This window comes from Phacochoerus africanus, chromosome 8 (assembly GCF_016906955.1).
Source record: "Phacochoerus africanus isolate WHEZ1 chromosome 8, ROS_Pafr_v1, whole genome shotgun sequence".
Lineage (NCBI taxonomy): Eukaryota > Metazoa > Chordata > Mammalia > Artiodactyla > Suidae > Phacochoerus > Phacochoerus africanus.
The window spans coordinates 29,321,465-29,338,512 of NC_062551.1; positions in this window are offsets into that span (position 1 = coordinate 29,321,465).

Below are 17,048 nucleotides of genomic sequence, written 5' to 3' on the forward strand. Positions count from 1 at the left end.
TGGTTTTACAGTCACTTCCACCAGACAGCCCCAGGGGTCCTCCTAGAGAAAGGCGCCAATAGGAAAGGTTGCATAGGAATGAGAAGGGCAAGCAGCCAGCAGAAAACGTTTTTTCTAACAGTTGGGCATTTTTGTGGTTCTGAAAGTAAACTTGCTTGTTTCGTTTCAACAATAGAAAAAGCACCCTTGTTTTTGGAAATGTTCCACAGCATGAAAATACATTTGCAATGGGGGGAAAGGCAATTAAGACCCACCCAGAATAAAACATTTTTTCCCCTGAATTTTTTTAATTTGTCATTTCCCAGTATGGGTTTGCCTCATCCACCAAGAGCTATGTCAACAGTTGTATGTAATGCAATTTGAATATTTAAACTTAAATCACATTTTACATATTCTAGGAAACTGACAAAGGACTCATAAAGAATTGTGCTTGGGTTATGGGATAGAAATCCTGTGAAATTGGATCGTTATGATCATTATACAACTACAGATGTGATAAATTCATCTGAGTAATAAAAAAATAAAAAACTAAAAAAATTAGTTTATAAAGTAAATAACTTCTTGCCCCAGTGTCCTGTGTTTTGTGTGTGAGTTGAGAAGGGGAGCTTAGCGGATCAATCTGGTTTACTTAAAATCTGGGTGTCACTAAAAATCAGTCTCTCAGATCCAAAATAGAGCTTAGGTAACCAACATTCTATAGAATTTGTTATTTCTTTTAAAGGTTACTAGGATGATTATGCAGACCTATCAGATATAGGGGAAAAAATTCAGCCACCTCACCCAGATTCTGCAACCCCTACAAGGCTGCATCTGAAAGACTGAAGAGGTAAGGCCATAACCATTACTTTGCAAATGGTGGGTCATAGTTTACATTTTAATGCTCTTTCATATCAAGTAATTTTAAATTTAAGATCTTAGACTCTTGGGGCATTGTAGTTTATATGGTTGAGTCAAACTACTTGATTTTAATTTTTATTCCTTATTCATCATACCTAGTACAATGGAGGCACAACCTGTGTTTTGTGTTTTTCTTTATTCACTCAGTACTTACTAAGCACCTGTCTCCCATGTACAGGGTAATGCTTTAGGCACTATAGGAGTTATATTTCAGGTTCCTCTGCCCTGTTTTTTTTTTTTTTTTCTGGGCCACTTTGCATCTTTATAACCGGGCTTCATAAAAGGCTAATGATAATCTGATTCACCTATATAAGTGCCTTACAACTTACAGAGCGCTTTTATGAAAATTTTCCCTTGTGCTCCTCTCACATAAACCTCATTTGGACACTGTGGTGTTGGGAGCATCATAGCTAAGTGGAAGGAGCCTGGACCCAGATCCCTGGGTATACATTTTCACAGCTGAGAAAACAACCTCTGAGGAGCTGAGTAACTTGTTCAGGGTCATGCAGTCATTAAGTACTCACTCAGGGCTCCATTTATAGGTTTCTGGGTGATTTGAGAGATAACATGTTAGGAAGTTGTAAGCTTATAACACAGATAGCTTACAACTCCAAGACCCAATCATATTCTGGTTCCTCTCCCCGACCCCCCCAAAAAAGAAGTGAGAATGACAAATCTCAGTTCTCTGTGAGTTATTAGTAATTAGATAATATCACAAGTATTTCATTTGTTCACAATTAATTCCTATGGGAATGGGGATATTACAGTCCTAATGTCAGGAGTGATCAGGGACAGATTCCATTTGGTTTTATTTTATGTGATCCTCAGAATTATATTTCTCTGATTATTGCTGCTTGTTGGCTAAAGAATGATTCTCATTTACCTTACCCTAGGTCAGCTATACCCCTTGCCACACACTGTTCAGCATATTTTTAATTTTAAAAGTAGGTAATCATAATATTTTATATATTCTCTAAAATGAACAACAACAAAAGCTTACATTGAGTTGTTTTTGTACTATGTGTGGCTCCTAATTCTGGAGGACAGTAATTTATGATATAAGCAAGATTCCCCAGCTCTGACTTAGGGAATGTGGGCTCTGATTTGATGAACTGAATTTCCTTATTAGTTCCCTTTTGTGGTTACTTTAATTAAATATACATGTATTGACAGTCTACTATGTTTAATGTATTGATTTATACTCAAAGGAACATTTAAATATGAGCTTGTCTTTTTTTTTTTTGTCTTTTGTCTTTATAGGGCCACATTCGTGACATTTGGAGGTTCCCAGGCTAGGGATCAAACCAGGGCTGTTGCTGCCGGCCTACACCACAGCCACAACAACGCCAGATCCAAGCCGCATCTGCGACCTCCACCACAGCTCACAGCAATGCCGGATCCTTAACCTACTGAGCAAGGCTAGGGATCGAACCCACAACCTTATGGTTCATAGTCGGATTTGTTTTCGCTGCACCACGACGGGAACTCCGAGCTTGTCTTCTTGAGATCTTGAAATCCTTGAAATATTTTCTCAAAACCATTCACATCAAAATCAGCTCGGGTGCATTTTCAAAATTCAGTTACCTATCTTACTTTTACCAAGTCAAACTATTCTATAGTCTGCATTGATAACCACTTCCTAGGTGACTTTTCTGTACATAAAGTGCTAGATCATATACAGAATCTGTGCCAATTAATTCTACTAGTAGCTTAAAGTCCAAATATCTCACGTGTTTCTGAATTCAACTTTTCTTTATGTTTATTAGTTTTTTGTATTTGTCAAAGGAAAAACTTATGAAAATTACTATCCCTTACAAACACTACTCTTCATGGGAAGAAAATGTGTGGTTAAAGAGCTAAATGAAACCAAACTAAATGTCAAATGTATTAGGCACTTTAAGGAGAATGGTGGCTGACTAGAGATTTTTTTTTATTTTTAAAAAATTTTGTTAAAGTGTTGTTGATTTCCAGTGTTGTGTCAATTGATTTTTTTAAAGTTTCTACACTAAGGGTTCTTATTATAACATTGATAGCTCAAACTCTAACTTAGTGGTGAATATAATTTAGAAGACTGAATAGGGGCTAAGAGATAACTTAAGAGTTTTCTGATCATTATCTGGCATCAATGAGGGAAGATGCTGATCCAATCTTTTTTTATGTCTCCAGAAAATAGCCCACATTAGCCCATATTCAGTGCTTCTCTGATTGATATTAATATTATTTTGTGCACATATCTCAGACCTACCAGAGCAGTGGTTATCAAATGTTATTATGCATGAGAATTACCTGGGATGCTTTTTAAAATGCAGATTCCTAGGTGAATCTCTAGAATTTCTGAATCAGTAACTCTGAGGTAGAGCCTGGAAACTCTCCCTCAAAAATGGACATTTTTGCAATCATACCTTCTCTCTCAAGTGATCACTGTAGGGAATGCATTACTGGACAGTAAATTCCTTTGAGGTGAGGGAGTTATCACTTTGTATATATCCCCAAAGGTCAAGCATGGCCCATCATACACAGATCAACAGTTTTAATACTTATTAACTAAATTCTCTTTCTGTAGGTGAGGGCTAATTCAGGTCATATATCAAAGTTCTTCCCAGTTCTGAGACTTTTGTGATTTTTCTAATATGCATTTTGTGACTTGATTCTAGAAAACTTTTAAGATTGGATGAGTTCAAAGAGGTAATAACTTATTTTCAAGTAAAGTTCTGAAAAATGAAGTGATACTGATTTTAAACAAACAAATGGGAGATTTATGGTATTTAGGAACTTACGAGAAGATCATATGCCAAATGTTTCTGAAGTGTTTTTGATGGGATGAGAAAACTCTTTGCTGAATTTTGTCTCTCATTTGTTATTTCATAGACTTCACAAAAATTAATTTATTTATCATTGTTAGGAATAAAAGATGTTAGCAAGAAATAAAGGTTTTGTGTACTTTTAAATAAAAGGACTTTCACGAAGGCTTGTAGATAATTGAGTTGTGCTCTCAAGTTATTGAAGTCCATTATGTTGCACTGTTGAGAATATTATTTGTTGAGTGTATTTTGATGGTGCAAGAATCCCAAAGAGGATATGCTTTGTGATTTTTCTCAATTTAGTAAGAGAATCCTATAGGGATGCATTTGGCTTGATTTGAGTGGAAAGTTGGAGGTGGCTAGGATTAGTGCTTTCACATTGGTAAGACTGACCAAGAGCTGAAATTGAAGTTGGAAGCTTGTCTTAAAATAAAGACACTGCGTAATAACCATGGTCCCTGTTTGAATTTTCTTGGAAAATCTTTCATCAGAAACCAAGATTCTTATTTTATAGTAGAAAATAGAGTTTTCAACCTACCTGAGCTAGAGTTGACAGATGAGATTAGCAGGTACATGTTTGTAAAATACTTACATAATACTTATTAAGTCTTGAGAAGACAAGAAATATCCTGATACAGAGGTTTCTTGCATCATATTTTCTACCTCCATGGAGCCTTTTATACATGCAGCTCAAACACATTTTAGACATTATCTCATTAGTCTTCTGTAAGCATCGGGTCCAAAGTCTTATAACTACATTTCTCTTTAAAGATAGAAATGTTTTTCTTTGTTTCTGTCAGTTGTATTTGTAAAAGCAAAAAGTAGGTGAATTTTATCTAAATCCAGTTAAAGCCAATTTGGATTGGCTGTAATAAGTGTGACTAGGGGAGGATGAGGCTACCAATTAATTCAAACTTATTAGAAGTAGGTTGAGAGTATTTAGCTAGACTAGACTGATTTAATTTTGTGACCTGTCTGCTTCCTCTCAAATACATATGGTTTTGGGTGTTCCCAGAGTCTGCCAAGTACCAGGAACGTAGTGTTCCAGTGGGGAAACGTGGTTCTTCAGTTGAGCTGACATTTGGACGAGTTTTCTGTTCCCCAAAGACATGTAAAACCCTGACCTCTGTGGCAGAGGAAAAAAGAATTTTTGTGAAATTCCTACATGTGTAATGAAACACATCCATAAAATTGAAGAAGGGTAATTCAGAGGGATATGTATTTTCAATATATCAACCAGACACTTACCCCATAGGACTTTTAACTAGAATCATTCAGAGCTTGAAGCAGAAAGAAAAGAACTGAACTGATTTTCCTCTCAAGACAGCAGTTGGCTCTCTTTCTCCTTGGCCACTGTAGCTTTTGAGGAAGGCTAAAAGAAAAGAAAAAGGAGGGAGGACTCTGAATTAGTTACATCAAATACAAATTTAAAATAGCACTGTTCCTAATGACCAAAGGGAGGACATGTATAGATCGTAATAAAAAACACTGAATGTGATGGCTTAAAATGATCAAAATTAAAGAGGTGGATGCCAAAAGGCAATCTTAAAAAAAGTTAATGGTGGGAAAAGTTAATTTTCATGAATTGAGAGGTGAGATGAATATGGTGGGGAAAGAGAAAGGGTAAATTTGAGGATTGTTCAATTTAATCATCCTTTCTTTGATTTTACCACATGTGCTTTTGTTTTAGGAAAGAAGTGACACCAGTCATTCTTTCCTTCTTTTTTGCCTCTCTTTTCCTCTCTGATACTTTGCTTTATCCCCCCCATAATATTTTTCCAGTGAGAAAATAGTGATAAGGGTGAACTTTTCCCTGTTGTTGCCCTCATTTATTTAATACATTTTTATTGTATTTGCTATGTGCAGCACCCTGCTCTGAGGAACTTACTAGGAATACACTAGGAATACACTATTGAATATAACACGGTCCTCTGCTATCATAGTGCATATAAGTTTCTGATCTTTGAATTATAATGCTCTCATACATTATTTGGTTTGATCCTTTTAACAACCCTTTAGGATAGCCAAAATTTCTATTTACATTTAACGCATAATGAAATTAAGTTTGGGAAAGTTCAAGTGATTTACCCAAGATCATGCAGCTGGTATAACAGTATAATCAGGATGATCACCTTAATTTTCTTAATTTCAAGATGGTTTTCCTTCTGCTATGTTATGCCACTTCCCTAAAATCCAAGGTTCAAAGAGTATATCTAAGTTGCTCTTTTTAATAGCACCTAGACCAATTATATTATTCATATTTTAGTGAGTTTTCACTCCACTTGATATTCCTTCTCCCCTTTGTCAGATATTATTGATCATCATAAATTAATTTTATCTAAGTAATTCATGATCCCATGATATTAATTCCAATAAATTATTCCTAGTTCTTTGTACTGAGTAATTATCAGAATATTCTCCATGTTTTGCAGCTTCTCTCCCTCATAAAGATAACAGCCAGAAATGGGAAGTAGATGATATACAACTATTAAAGGAGGATATTGGAACGCTTTGGTCCCAATAAGTTTGAGAAATATTCAAAACTTAAAAAAAGTAACATCAAGAAGGGCAGCAGAGTGAAAAAAGCACTGGGCTGGGAATCGAGAGATGGAACTTTTAGTCTTGTTTTGGGAAGTTTTATTCTTAGTTTTGGAAATTCTATTCTCTTTCTAGGCTTCAGTTTCCTCAATTAAGGAATTGAATTTTAGCCATCTTCTATATTCTACATCCATAATTCTAAATCTCAGTTAAGTGGACAGAGATCCTAAGGAGTAACATTTAGGAAACTATTGAAGGTAGAGCAATAGGCCTCTCCACAGAGCAAAGCAAGAAAATGTTAAATCTATTCAGATCTTGAATCTGAGTCCATTTGTTCCACTATTGAAATGATTCTCTTTTCTTTTTTCTTCCCTTCAGATCAAGAATGGACCTTTCATATTTCTTATGGCATTTGCTTTAGAAATATAACACCTGCATAAGCAAAACAAGCCAATATTATGAAAGGACTGTAGCTTGACTTTGATTTTTCAGTGTTGAAGTGAGACTACTCCTAGATATACTGGAATTTTTTTTAAAGCCCATATGAAAGGTTTTCTCCGAATTGCCTTATATTCTTTTTAGCACAGCAGACACATAATGGGCTCATAATCACCACCCAATTGATTTTGAGAGTATTTCTTTGTGGGCGAATAGGATGAGTATGGAATATTCCATATGGCTGAGGCAGGAGAGCCAAGGGAGTCACATAGATCCAGGAGTGAGACAGCCAGTGGTAAGTAACGAAAGGGCAGATGAGCTTGACAAAGGGTTGGCCTTCTCGCAACAGCCTCTGCTAGGTCTATTCAGTCCTGCCTTTCTTGTGATTTTCTCAGGTATTGGCTCTGATAGTCCTCCCAATTGTTCACTCACTTCTCATACCCCTAGAGTGTAATCTGTCAGATTAGTAATCCCTCAGTTAGTGATTACTAGCTGCTTCCTGCCTGCTTGCTGAGAGTTTCGTTAAGGGAATAGAGGAATTCACACATGCTTCTACTTAGAGATGCTTTCAATCTCTAAGTATGAAAGAAAGGATTTATAGGTTCATCCAATAGTGAGCTAAAAATTACTTATTTTTTCACTGAAAAAGTGATCCGCTATTTTAAAGAAAAGTAGAATCAAACAGAGGACACCCAGGTTCTCTACCATAAACTGTGACATTTCAGAATTTCTTAGGAGTGAAGACAACTTGCTGTTGGCTCTGGAATCCAGTTGCTCCTTGCTCACCTCAGGGAGCTATTCTCTTTAGGAACCATCCTTTTTCACAGCTGGCTGCCATCAATATAACTACTGAGAAGAACCATTATCATCTCTGTGATAACATCCTGAGGTTTATATCTGAAAGAATTCAAATAGGGGATGAGAAGTTGGGTCAGATAGGTCTTTTCTAGTCCTTTTAGCAGGGCCACTTAGCTCCCTGGGCAGACTAACCCTTGTAACAGGTCCTGGGCTGATACAGGCCATGAACAAGGAAATCCAAGAGCCCCTAGTTGTGCTGCTTGATGGCTGATAATTAAATTAGTCTTCCTTGAGCTAATTCTCACCCTAAGGAATAGGCTTTCACCTTGGTCTTTTGTGACTGGTCCTAGTAATAGGCCTTTTTTTAGGTTCTTGTATCTGAATCTGACCCTGCTTTAGGATTTCTTTTTTTTTTGGCTTTTTTGCTATTTCTTTGGGCCGCTCCCGCGGCATATGGAGGTTCCCAGGCTAGGGGTCTAACCGGAGCTGTAGCCACCGGCCTACGCCAGAGCCACAGCAACATGGGATCCGACCTGCGTCTGCAACCTACACCACAGCTCACGGCAATGCCGGATCGTTAACCCACTGAGCAAGGGCAGGGACCGAACCCGCAACCTCAGGGTTCCTGGTCGGATTCGTTAACCACTGCGCCACCACGGGAACTCCCAGAATTTCTACTTTGATCTCCTCAACCTTTTGGAAACTAGAATCCAAACCCTAAATCTAAGTCTGCACGACTGAATCCTTACTATAAACTGCTGCATCTGGAATTCGAGTTGTGGCTCAGTGGTTATGAACCCGACTAGAAGCCATGAGGATGCAGTTCGATCCCTGGCCCCTCTCAGTGGGTTGAGGATCCAGCGTTGTCATGAGCTATGGTGTAGGTCACAGAGGCAGTTCAGATCCCATGTTGTTGTGGATGTGGCATAGGCCAGCAGCTGGAGCTCCTACTCGACCTCTAGCCTGGGAACTTCCATATGCTTAAGGTGCGGCCATTGGAAAAAAAAAAAAAAGCAAATAAACTGCTACATCTCTGGTGCTTATCATCTGTTTGTTTGAAACTTTACTTATTACCAATGCCTGACTCCTAGGAAATTGCTTACTTTTGGATTTTCCACCTGTTGACATTATAGGACCTTTCTCACACTCCCATCATGGTCTGCATGAACCTTCTACTTACTGTCAGATTCCCTTGACATCATGATTTGCCTGCATATTTGGATTTTTCCCTTTTGTTGCCATTGAGTAAACCTGATATCTTGCCTACTTCTACTGCAATTGCTTATACTGCATGAAATTCACCAAGAATATTTATTAAAAGTGTGGGTTCTGGGGCTCCACTCTTGGAGATTGTGATTCAGGGACTCTGTGAAACAGGGCTTAGACATTTACATTTAAGCGTATACCCTTAAATAATTGTGAGGTAGATAGTACCAAAACCACAGTTTGAGAAACCTGTTCTTATCTTTGGCCACTGATTCTTCCTTAGGCCCATCCTATTACCAACCAAACTTGATTTTGACAGATCATGAGAAAACTTTTCCATGAGAAACTTCTGAATATAATAATCATTATTATAATTTAGATTATTTTTGTTTCTGTTTTTCTTCTCATTAGAAACTTTACAGAGGTTCTAGTACCCAGCTCACTGAACTCTAAGTCATTTAAGCATACCACAATTTAAAGAGTCCAGATTTTGCTCATGCCTTGGACTCTGATTTCTTGTGGTGAAGATAACAAGTGTTTTAGAAATGCATGAATCAGTGTCTCCATAGCAGTTTCCATTTATTTTAGGGCAATAGAGGAAAGTGTCTTCTTCCTTTTGGGTTTGGATTCATCCATAAGTATTGCCGCATCAGTGTGCCTATGTATGCTGTTATAAGATAGCATAAATTCATGTGTAGATGGTATAAAGAGAATGGAGCTGGAGATAGGAGGAGTTTAGGTACAGAAGAACTCTCTATTGTAAAACATTGGCTTATGTGAGACCCACCTTGGCTCAGATGCAGTACTCCTCAGATTCAGGTTAAACACTTTTGGAAAGAAGGCCTCATAGGGCACTTTGTGTGCCTCCGATTCCATTATTCCAAGTGTGTGATAAAGTATTCCCAGTGACTTAGGAAAAATTCTAAGCAATTTGCAACCCCTGGAGGCCATTGAGAAACCCAGGGAGAAATGTATGTTTTTGGTCAAATGGATTAACAAGTTCTGCCTGTTTACTATCTCACCTGAGACAATTAGAAAATAAAACAAAACACAATACATGAGAAATGTGTTTTAAGACCTTGGGCATCAGTCAATAAAGGACATTGATTCCTGAGAGACAGGAAACAAATGTAACCCTCCGATGGGCAGAGTTCATTGCCTTGAGGGAGTTCCAGGTTTTGGTACAGGGAGGGGAAACAGGTAGAGCTCAGCAGATTCCCTGGGTTGAAGAGATGGAACTGAGAATCCAAGGGAACCAAAGAAACTAGAGTTCTCATGAGTATTAGAGAGAAGAAAACTGCACAGAGAGAGAACTCTGGATATCTTGACAAGTCTTCATAAGTATTAACATTGCTTATTGGCGTATTAGTGTGAGGAAACTGCCCAAGATGGGAAAAAAACATCAGAGAGGGTTAGAGGGAACAATGTCAGCTCTCACAGTCCAGTAATAGTGCCTATTCTTGTTGGCCACCAGGCCAGAACATCCATAATTCATGGAGTATTTAGAAAGAGTATTTAGAAGGATCTTGCCTTAGTAGTGGGGAATAATCAGTTCCAGACTAAATGTTACATTGATTCTACCTAACAGTCAATATCCAAAAAGATCAAATGGTTTCTGAGGAAGTTAACTGTGTCATGAAATAAAACTCCATGGGAGTTTTGTGGCTGGGATCCCTGGCTCAGGAACTCCATATGCTGCAGGGTGGCCAAATGAAGAAAAAAAAAAGAAGAGGGTAGAAAAAAGATGTTTAGTGAAAATAGTGACCAAAAGAGAACTGTAGGGTTATATCAATATCAGAGAAAATATACTTTAAGACAAAAAGTTTTACTAGAGACAAAGAAAGATACTTTATGATGCTAAAGGGAAGATATCAGAAAGATATAACAATTTATAACATCTGGGTAATAACAATTATAAACATATATACACCTAACAACAGAGCCTCAAAATACATGAAACAAAAACTGACAGAATTGAAGGGAGAAATAGACAATTCAACAATAATAATTATAGGCTTAATTATCCTAGTCCTAGTAATGGATAATAACTAGGCCAAAGCTCAACAAGGAAATGGAAAATTTGAACAACATATAACTCAATCAGGCCTAACAAATATCTATAGAATACTCCACCCCCAAACAGCAAAATAGACATTCTAAGCCCACATGGAATTCTTCAGGCTAAACCTAAGCTAGGCCACAAGCAAGCCTCAAAAACTTAAACGTCTTGAAATTAACAAAGAGCATCTCCAACCACAGTGGAATTAAATTAGAAATTAATACCAGAAGGAAATTTGGGGGATTCACAAATGTGTGGAAAATAAATAGCGCATTCTTAAATAATGATGGGCTAAAGAGGAAATGACAAGGAAAATTAGAAAATATTATGAAATAATGAATGTGAAAACACAACATGCAACATTTAAGGGATTCAGCTAAAGCAGTACTTAGAGGGAAACTTATGCCTATAAATACCAACTTTAAAAAAGAATAAAGTATAGGGAGTTCTGTTGTGGCTCAGCAGGTTAAGAACCCAACATAGTGTCTGTGAGGATGCGGGTTCAATCCCTGGCCTCGCTCAGTGGGTTAAGGATCCAGTGTTATTGCAAGCTGTGGCATAGGTTGCAGGTGTAACTTGGATCTGATGTTGCTGTGGCTGTGGTATAGGCCTGCAGCTGCAGCTCTGATTCAACCCTTGGCCCGAGAACTTCCATATGTGGAAGGTGCAACTGTAACAAAAATAGAAGAAAGTCTAAAAGCAATATTCTAACCTTCCATTATAAGAGAGGATAAAAGTAAAATATAGTAGAAAAAGGAAATAATAAGGAAAAATGTGAAAATAAATGAAATATAGAAAAACAATAGAGAAATCAATAAAGCCAAAATTTCATTCTCTGAAAAGATCAATAAGATACAAACTTTTAGTTAGACTAAGGAAAGAAAGACTCAAATTACTAAAATCAGAAATGAGAGAATGTTACCTGTAAACTTAGAGAAATTTTAAAAAGATCACAAAGAAGTACTATGAATAATTGTATGCCAACTAATTAGATAATTTAGATAAAGTGGACAGCCTGAAACTTGATTCAAGTTAAAAAAAAAAAAAGAAAAGAAAAATCTGAATTGACTTATACCAAGTAAAGAGATTAGACTAATAATATAAAACTACCTATAAATCTTAGGCCCAAATGGCCATGTTGTTGAATTCTAACATTTAGAATTTAAAGAATCAATTCTAATCTTTTTTTTTTTTTTTTTTGCTTTTTAGGGCTGTACCTGCGGCATATGGAGGTTCCCACGCTAGGGGTCAAATCAGAGCTACAGCTGCTGGCTTACACCACAACCACAGCAGTGCGGGATCTGAGCCACATCTGCCACCTACACCACAGGTAACGGCAATGCCAGATCCTTAACCCACTGAATGAAGCCAGGAATCCAACCCGCAACCTCATGGTTCCTAGTGGGATTCGTTTCCATTGTGCCACAATCAGACCTCCTCAGTTCTAATCTTTTACAAACTCTTTCAAAATATAGAATTCAATCTCTAACACCAGTATTACTCTGATACCAAAACCAGATAAAGATATTACCAGAAAATAAAATTTCAAACCAATATCCCCTGTGAATATAAATATAAAAAAAAAATACTAGCAAACTGAATCCAGTTATGGACAAAAGAGATACACCATGAGAAAATGGGAGTTATCCCAACAATATATCCAAGGTTGGTTTAATATCTGATAATCAGTGTAATATACCGTTTTAAGAGAATAAAGCACAAAACACACAATCATCTCAGTTGATGCAGAAAAAGCATTTGACAAAATCCAGCATTCTCTCATGATAAAAGCAGTCGACTAAATCGGAATAGAAGAGAACTTCCTCAGTCTGATAAAGTGCATCTATGAAAACCCCATAGATGACATATTTAATGCTGAAAACATTATGCTTTCCTCCTAAGATCAAAAACAAAGTAAGGATATCAGCTCTCACTACCTCTATTCATCATTTTACTGGAAATACAGGCCAGGAAAATTAGTCAAGAAAAAGAAATAAAAGCCATCCAGTTTGGAAAGAAAGAAGTAAAATTATGTCTATTTATAGGTAACAAGGGAGTTCCCTGGTGGTTTTGTGATTAGGATTTGGCACTTTCACCACCATGGCCTGGGTTCATTCCCTGGTATGGTACCTGAGATCCCACATCAGGCCACAACACACGCAGCCAAACAAACAAAACCCTGGCATTTGTAGGTAACAAAATCTAGCAAGGCTTCAGGATATAAGATCAATATGCAAGTCAATTGTACTTCAGTACACTAGCAATAAACATGAGAATGAAACTGAGGAAACAAATTTGCAATAACATCAAAATAATAAAATACTTCATAAAATTTTTTAAAAGAAGGATAGTTTTCAAAGTTTTGTTGCAAAATTAAGAGGAAGTTTGCACCATGGCACAATGGGTCAAGAATCTGACTGCTGCGGCTCTGGTTGCTATGGGGGTGAGGGGTCCATTCCAGCTCAGCACAGTGGGTTAAAAGGATCTGGTATTGCCAAGGCTGCAACATAGGTCACAACTATGACTTGAATTCAATTCCTGATCTAGGAACTTCAGAATGGTGTGGATGCAGCCATAACAAACAAACAAACACAGGGAGTTACCCTCGTGGCTCAGTGGAAACGAATCTGACTAGTATCCATGAGGATGCAGGTTTGATCCCTGGCCTCACTCGGTGCGTTAAGGATCCGGCTTTGCTGTGGTGTAGGTCACAGATGCAGCTCAGATTTGGCGTTGCAGTGGTGATGGCGTAGGCCAGCAGCTACAGCTCCAAATCAACCCCTAGCCTGGGAACCTCCATATGCCGTGGGTGTGGCCCCAAAAAGACAAGAAAATACAAACATATATATATATTTAGCATATATATATATGTTAAACAAGATCCAAGTAAATGGGAAGGCATGCCATTTCATGGGTTGGAAGATTTATTTGATCTACGGGTTCAATATAATCCCTTTAAGAATTTCATTTGGATTTTTTGAAAAAATTGTCAAGCTGATCTTAAAATTCATGTGGAAATGCAAGGGACCCAGAAAAACGAAAACAATTTTGAATAAAGAATAACAAAGTTGGAGAGCTATACTACTTGATTTTAAAACTTCTTAGAAAGTTATGGTAGTGAAGATAGTATAATATTGGCACAAGGACACACAAATAGAGACATACGGATTAATAGAATAGGGTTAAGAGTCCAGAAATAAACCCTTACATTTATGGTCAATTGATTTTTTTTTTTTTTGGTCTTTTTTTTTGCCATTTCTGTGGCATATGGAGGTTCCCAGGCTAGGGGTCCAATCAGAGCTCTAGCCGCTGGCCTACGCCAGAGCCACAGCAACGTGGGATCCGAGCTGCATCTGCAACCTACACCACAGCTCACGGCAACACCGTATCCTTAACCCACTGAGCAAGTGCAGGGATTGAACCTGCAACCTCATGGTTCCTAGTCGGATTCGTTAACCACTGAGCCATGACGGGAACTCCAATTTTTGACAAGGATGCCGAGTAATCTAACAAAGAACACTCTAGATACATTCAAGAGAATAAAATTGGATCTCTACCCGACACCATACACAAGAAATTATGTCAAAATTGGTCCTAGACCTAAATGTCGGAGCTAAAATGATAAAAATCTTAGAAGAAACAGTAGAAGTAAACTTCATGATATTGAGGCAATGGTTTCTTAAATGTACCACCGAAGTACAAGCAGCAAAAGGAAAATAGGTAAATTGACTCTTCCATGATTCAAAGGAGACCACCAAGAAAGTGCAAGACAACAAACAGATGGGAGAAAATTTTGCAAATCACAAATTTGTTAAGGAACAAATCTAGAATATATGAAGAACTCATACAAGTCAATAATAAAAAGACAAATAAGCTGATTTTAAAATGAACAAAGGGTCTGAGTGGAATTTCCCCCAAGAAGATATGCAAATGGTCAATAAAAGCATATGAAAAGATGCTCAACATTACTGGCCACCAGAGAAATGCAAATCAGACCCACAATGAACTACCACTTTGCATTTACTAGGATGGATATAATAGAAAAGGACATTATTCATAGTAGCCAAAAAGTGGAAACATTTCACATTACTGGCTTTGCAGATAAAGAAAGGGGGCCATGGGGAACATGTTTGATTTGCATTTCCCTAGGAAGATTAAGGTTTTGTGTGCATATAAGCTTTCATTTATCTTATATACCTAGGAATAGAATTGTTGGATTATAAAGTATATTTAATTTTTGAGGACTACCAAACTGTTTTCCAAAATGCCTGCATCACTTTACATTTCCACCAACAATGTATGAGGGTTCCAATTTTTCCACATCCTCAATAGCACTTTACTATCTATCTTTTCTAATGGATAAGCAATGAGATCCTGCTTAGGAACTGCATATGCTGCAGGTCAGACAAAAAATAAAAATAAATAAAAACTATACCAAGGCTCATCATAATCAATCTACTCAAAATCAGTGATAAAGATAAAATCTTAAAAGCAATCAGGGAATAAGGATGCATTATGTACTCAGGAACAAAGATAAGGATGAGTGATTTCTATTTGGAAATGATAAAAATGATAAGATAGTAAATTTTAAAAGTGCCAAAATAAAAAAGAACAGAATAATGCCATTTGCAGCAACACAGATGGAACTAGAGACTCTCATACTAAGTGAAGTAAGTCAGAAAGAGAAACACAAATACTATATGATATCACTTATATCTGGAACTTAATATACAGCACAAATGAACCTTTCCACAGAAAATCGGGGACATGGAGAACAGACTTGTGGTTGCCGAGGGGGAGGGGGAGGGAATGGAGTAGACTGGGAATTTGGGATTAACAGATGCAAACTATTGCCTTTGGAATGGATAAGCAATGAGATCCTGCTGTATAGAACTGGGAACTATATCTAGTCACTTATGATGGAGCATGATAATGTGAGAAAAAACAATGCATATGTGTATGTGTGACTGGGTCACCTTGCCGTACAGTAGAAAATTGACAGAACACTATAAACCAGCTATAACAGAAAAAATTAAAATCGTTACAAAATAAAATAAAAGTGCTCAAATAAAAATACTGCCAACATATAACTCCGTATCCAGAAAAAAATATAAAATAGAGGCAAAGTAATCACTTTTTCAGAAATATAAAAGCTGGAAGTATTTATCACCAGTAGACCCACATGACTAGAGAGAAAGTCTAAAGTAAATCATTCAACAAGAAGGGAAATGGCCTATGTGGAAATATGGATCTGCACAAAGAATTAAAGCACACCAGAGATAGTAACTATATGGGTAAATATATAAGTTTTTTTCTTCTGCGTCTACAACCTACACCACAGCTCAGGCAACACCAGATCTTTAACCCACTGTGTGGGCCAGGGATTGAACCTGCATCCTCATGGATACTAGTTGGGTTCCTTTCCGCTGAGCCATGACAGAAACTCCTGCAATGGTATCAAATTAGAAATTAGCAATAGAAAGATGTCTAGAAAATCCTCATATTTATGAAAACTAAGCAACACAATTCTAAATCACTGTGGGTCGGAAGAAATCAAAAGGGAATTTAGAAAATATTTTGAACTGAATGAAACTGAAAACATAACGTGCGGGATATTGCTAGACTAGTACTTGGAGATCTGTAGTACTAAATACCTAAGTCAGAAAAGAAGAAAAGTTTCAAGCCAGTGATCTAACTTTCCACCTTAAGAAACTAGAAGAGTAAATGAAACCCAAAGTATGCAGAAGAAAGGAAACAGTAAAGATTAGAACAAAGATCAATGAAATATAAAACAGAAAAATGGAGAAAAAATAAGTGAAATCAAAAGTTGATTGTTTGGGAAGATCAAGAAAATTGATAAATCTCTAGCCAGACAGGTAAGGAAAAAAAGAATATAGGGCACAAATTACTAATGTCAAGAATGAGAGAAGTGGCATCAGTACAGATTTTGCTGGGATTAATAAAGATGAGGGAATATTATGAACAACTTAATACCAATAAATTTAACAACTTAGGTGAAAGAGACAAATTCATTTTGAAAGACACAAACTATCAAAGTTTACTCAAGAAGAAATAGATGACCCGAATAACCCTATAACTGTTAAAGAAATTGAATTTGTAGTTAAAAATCTTCCTATGAACAAAAAATTCACTTGGGAATTCTACTAAACTTACAAGGAAGAAAAAAGTACCAGTTCTCACAAACACTTCCCGACAATTGAAGAGAAGGGCGTACTTTCCAACTCATTCCATAAGGCCAACTAATACACTGATACCAGAACCAGACAGACATTACAATAAAAGAAAATTTT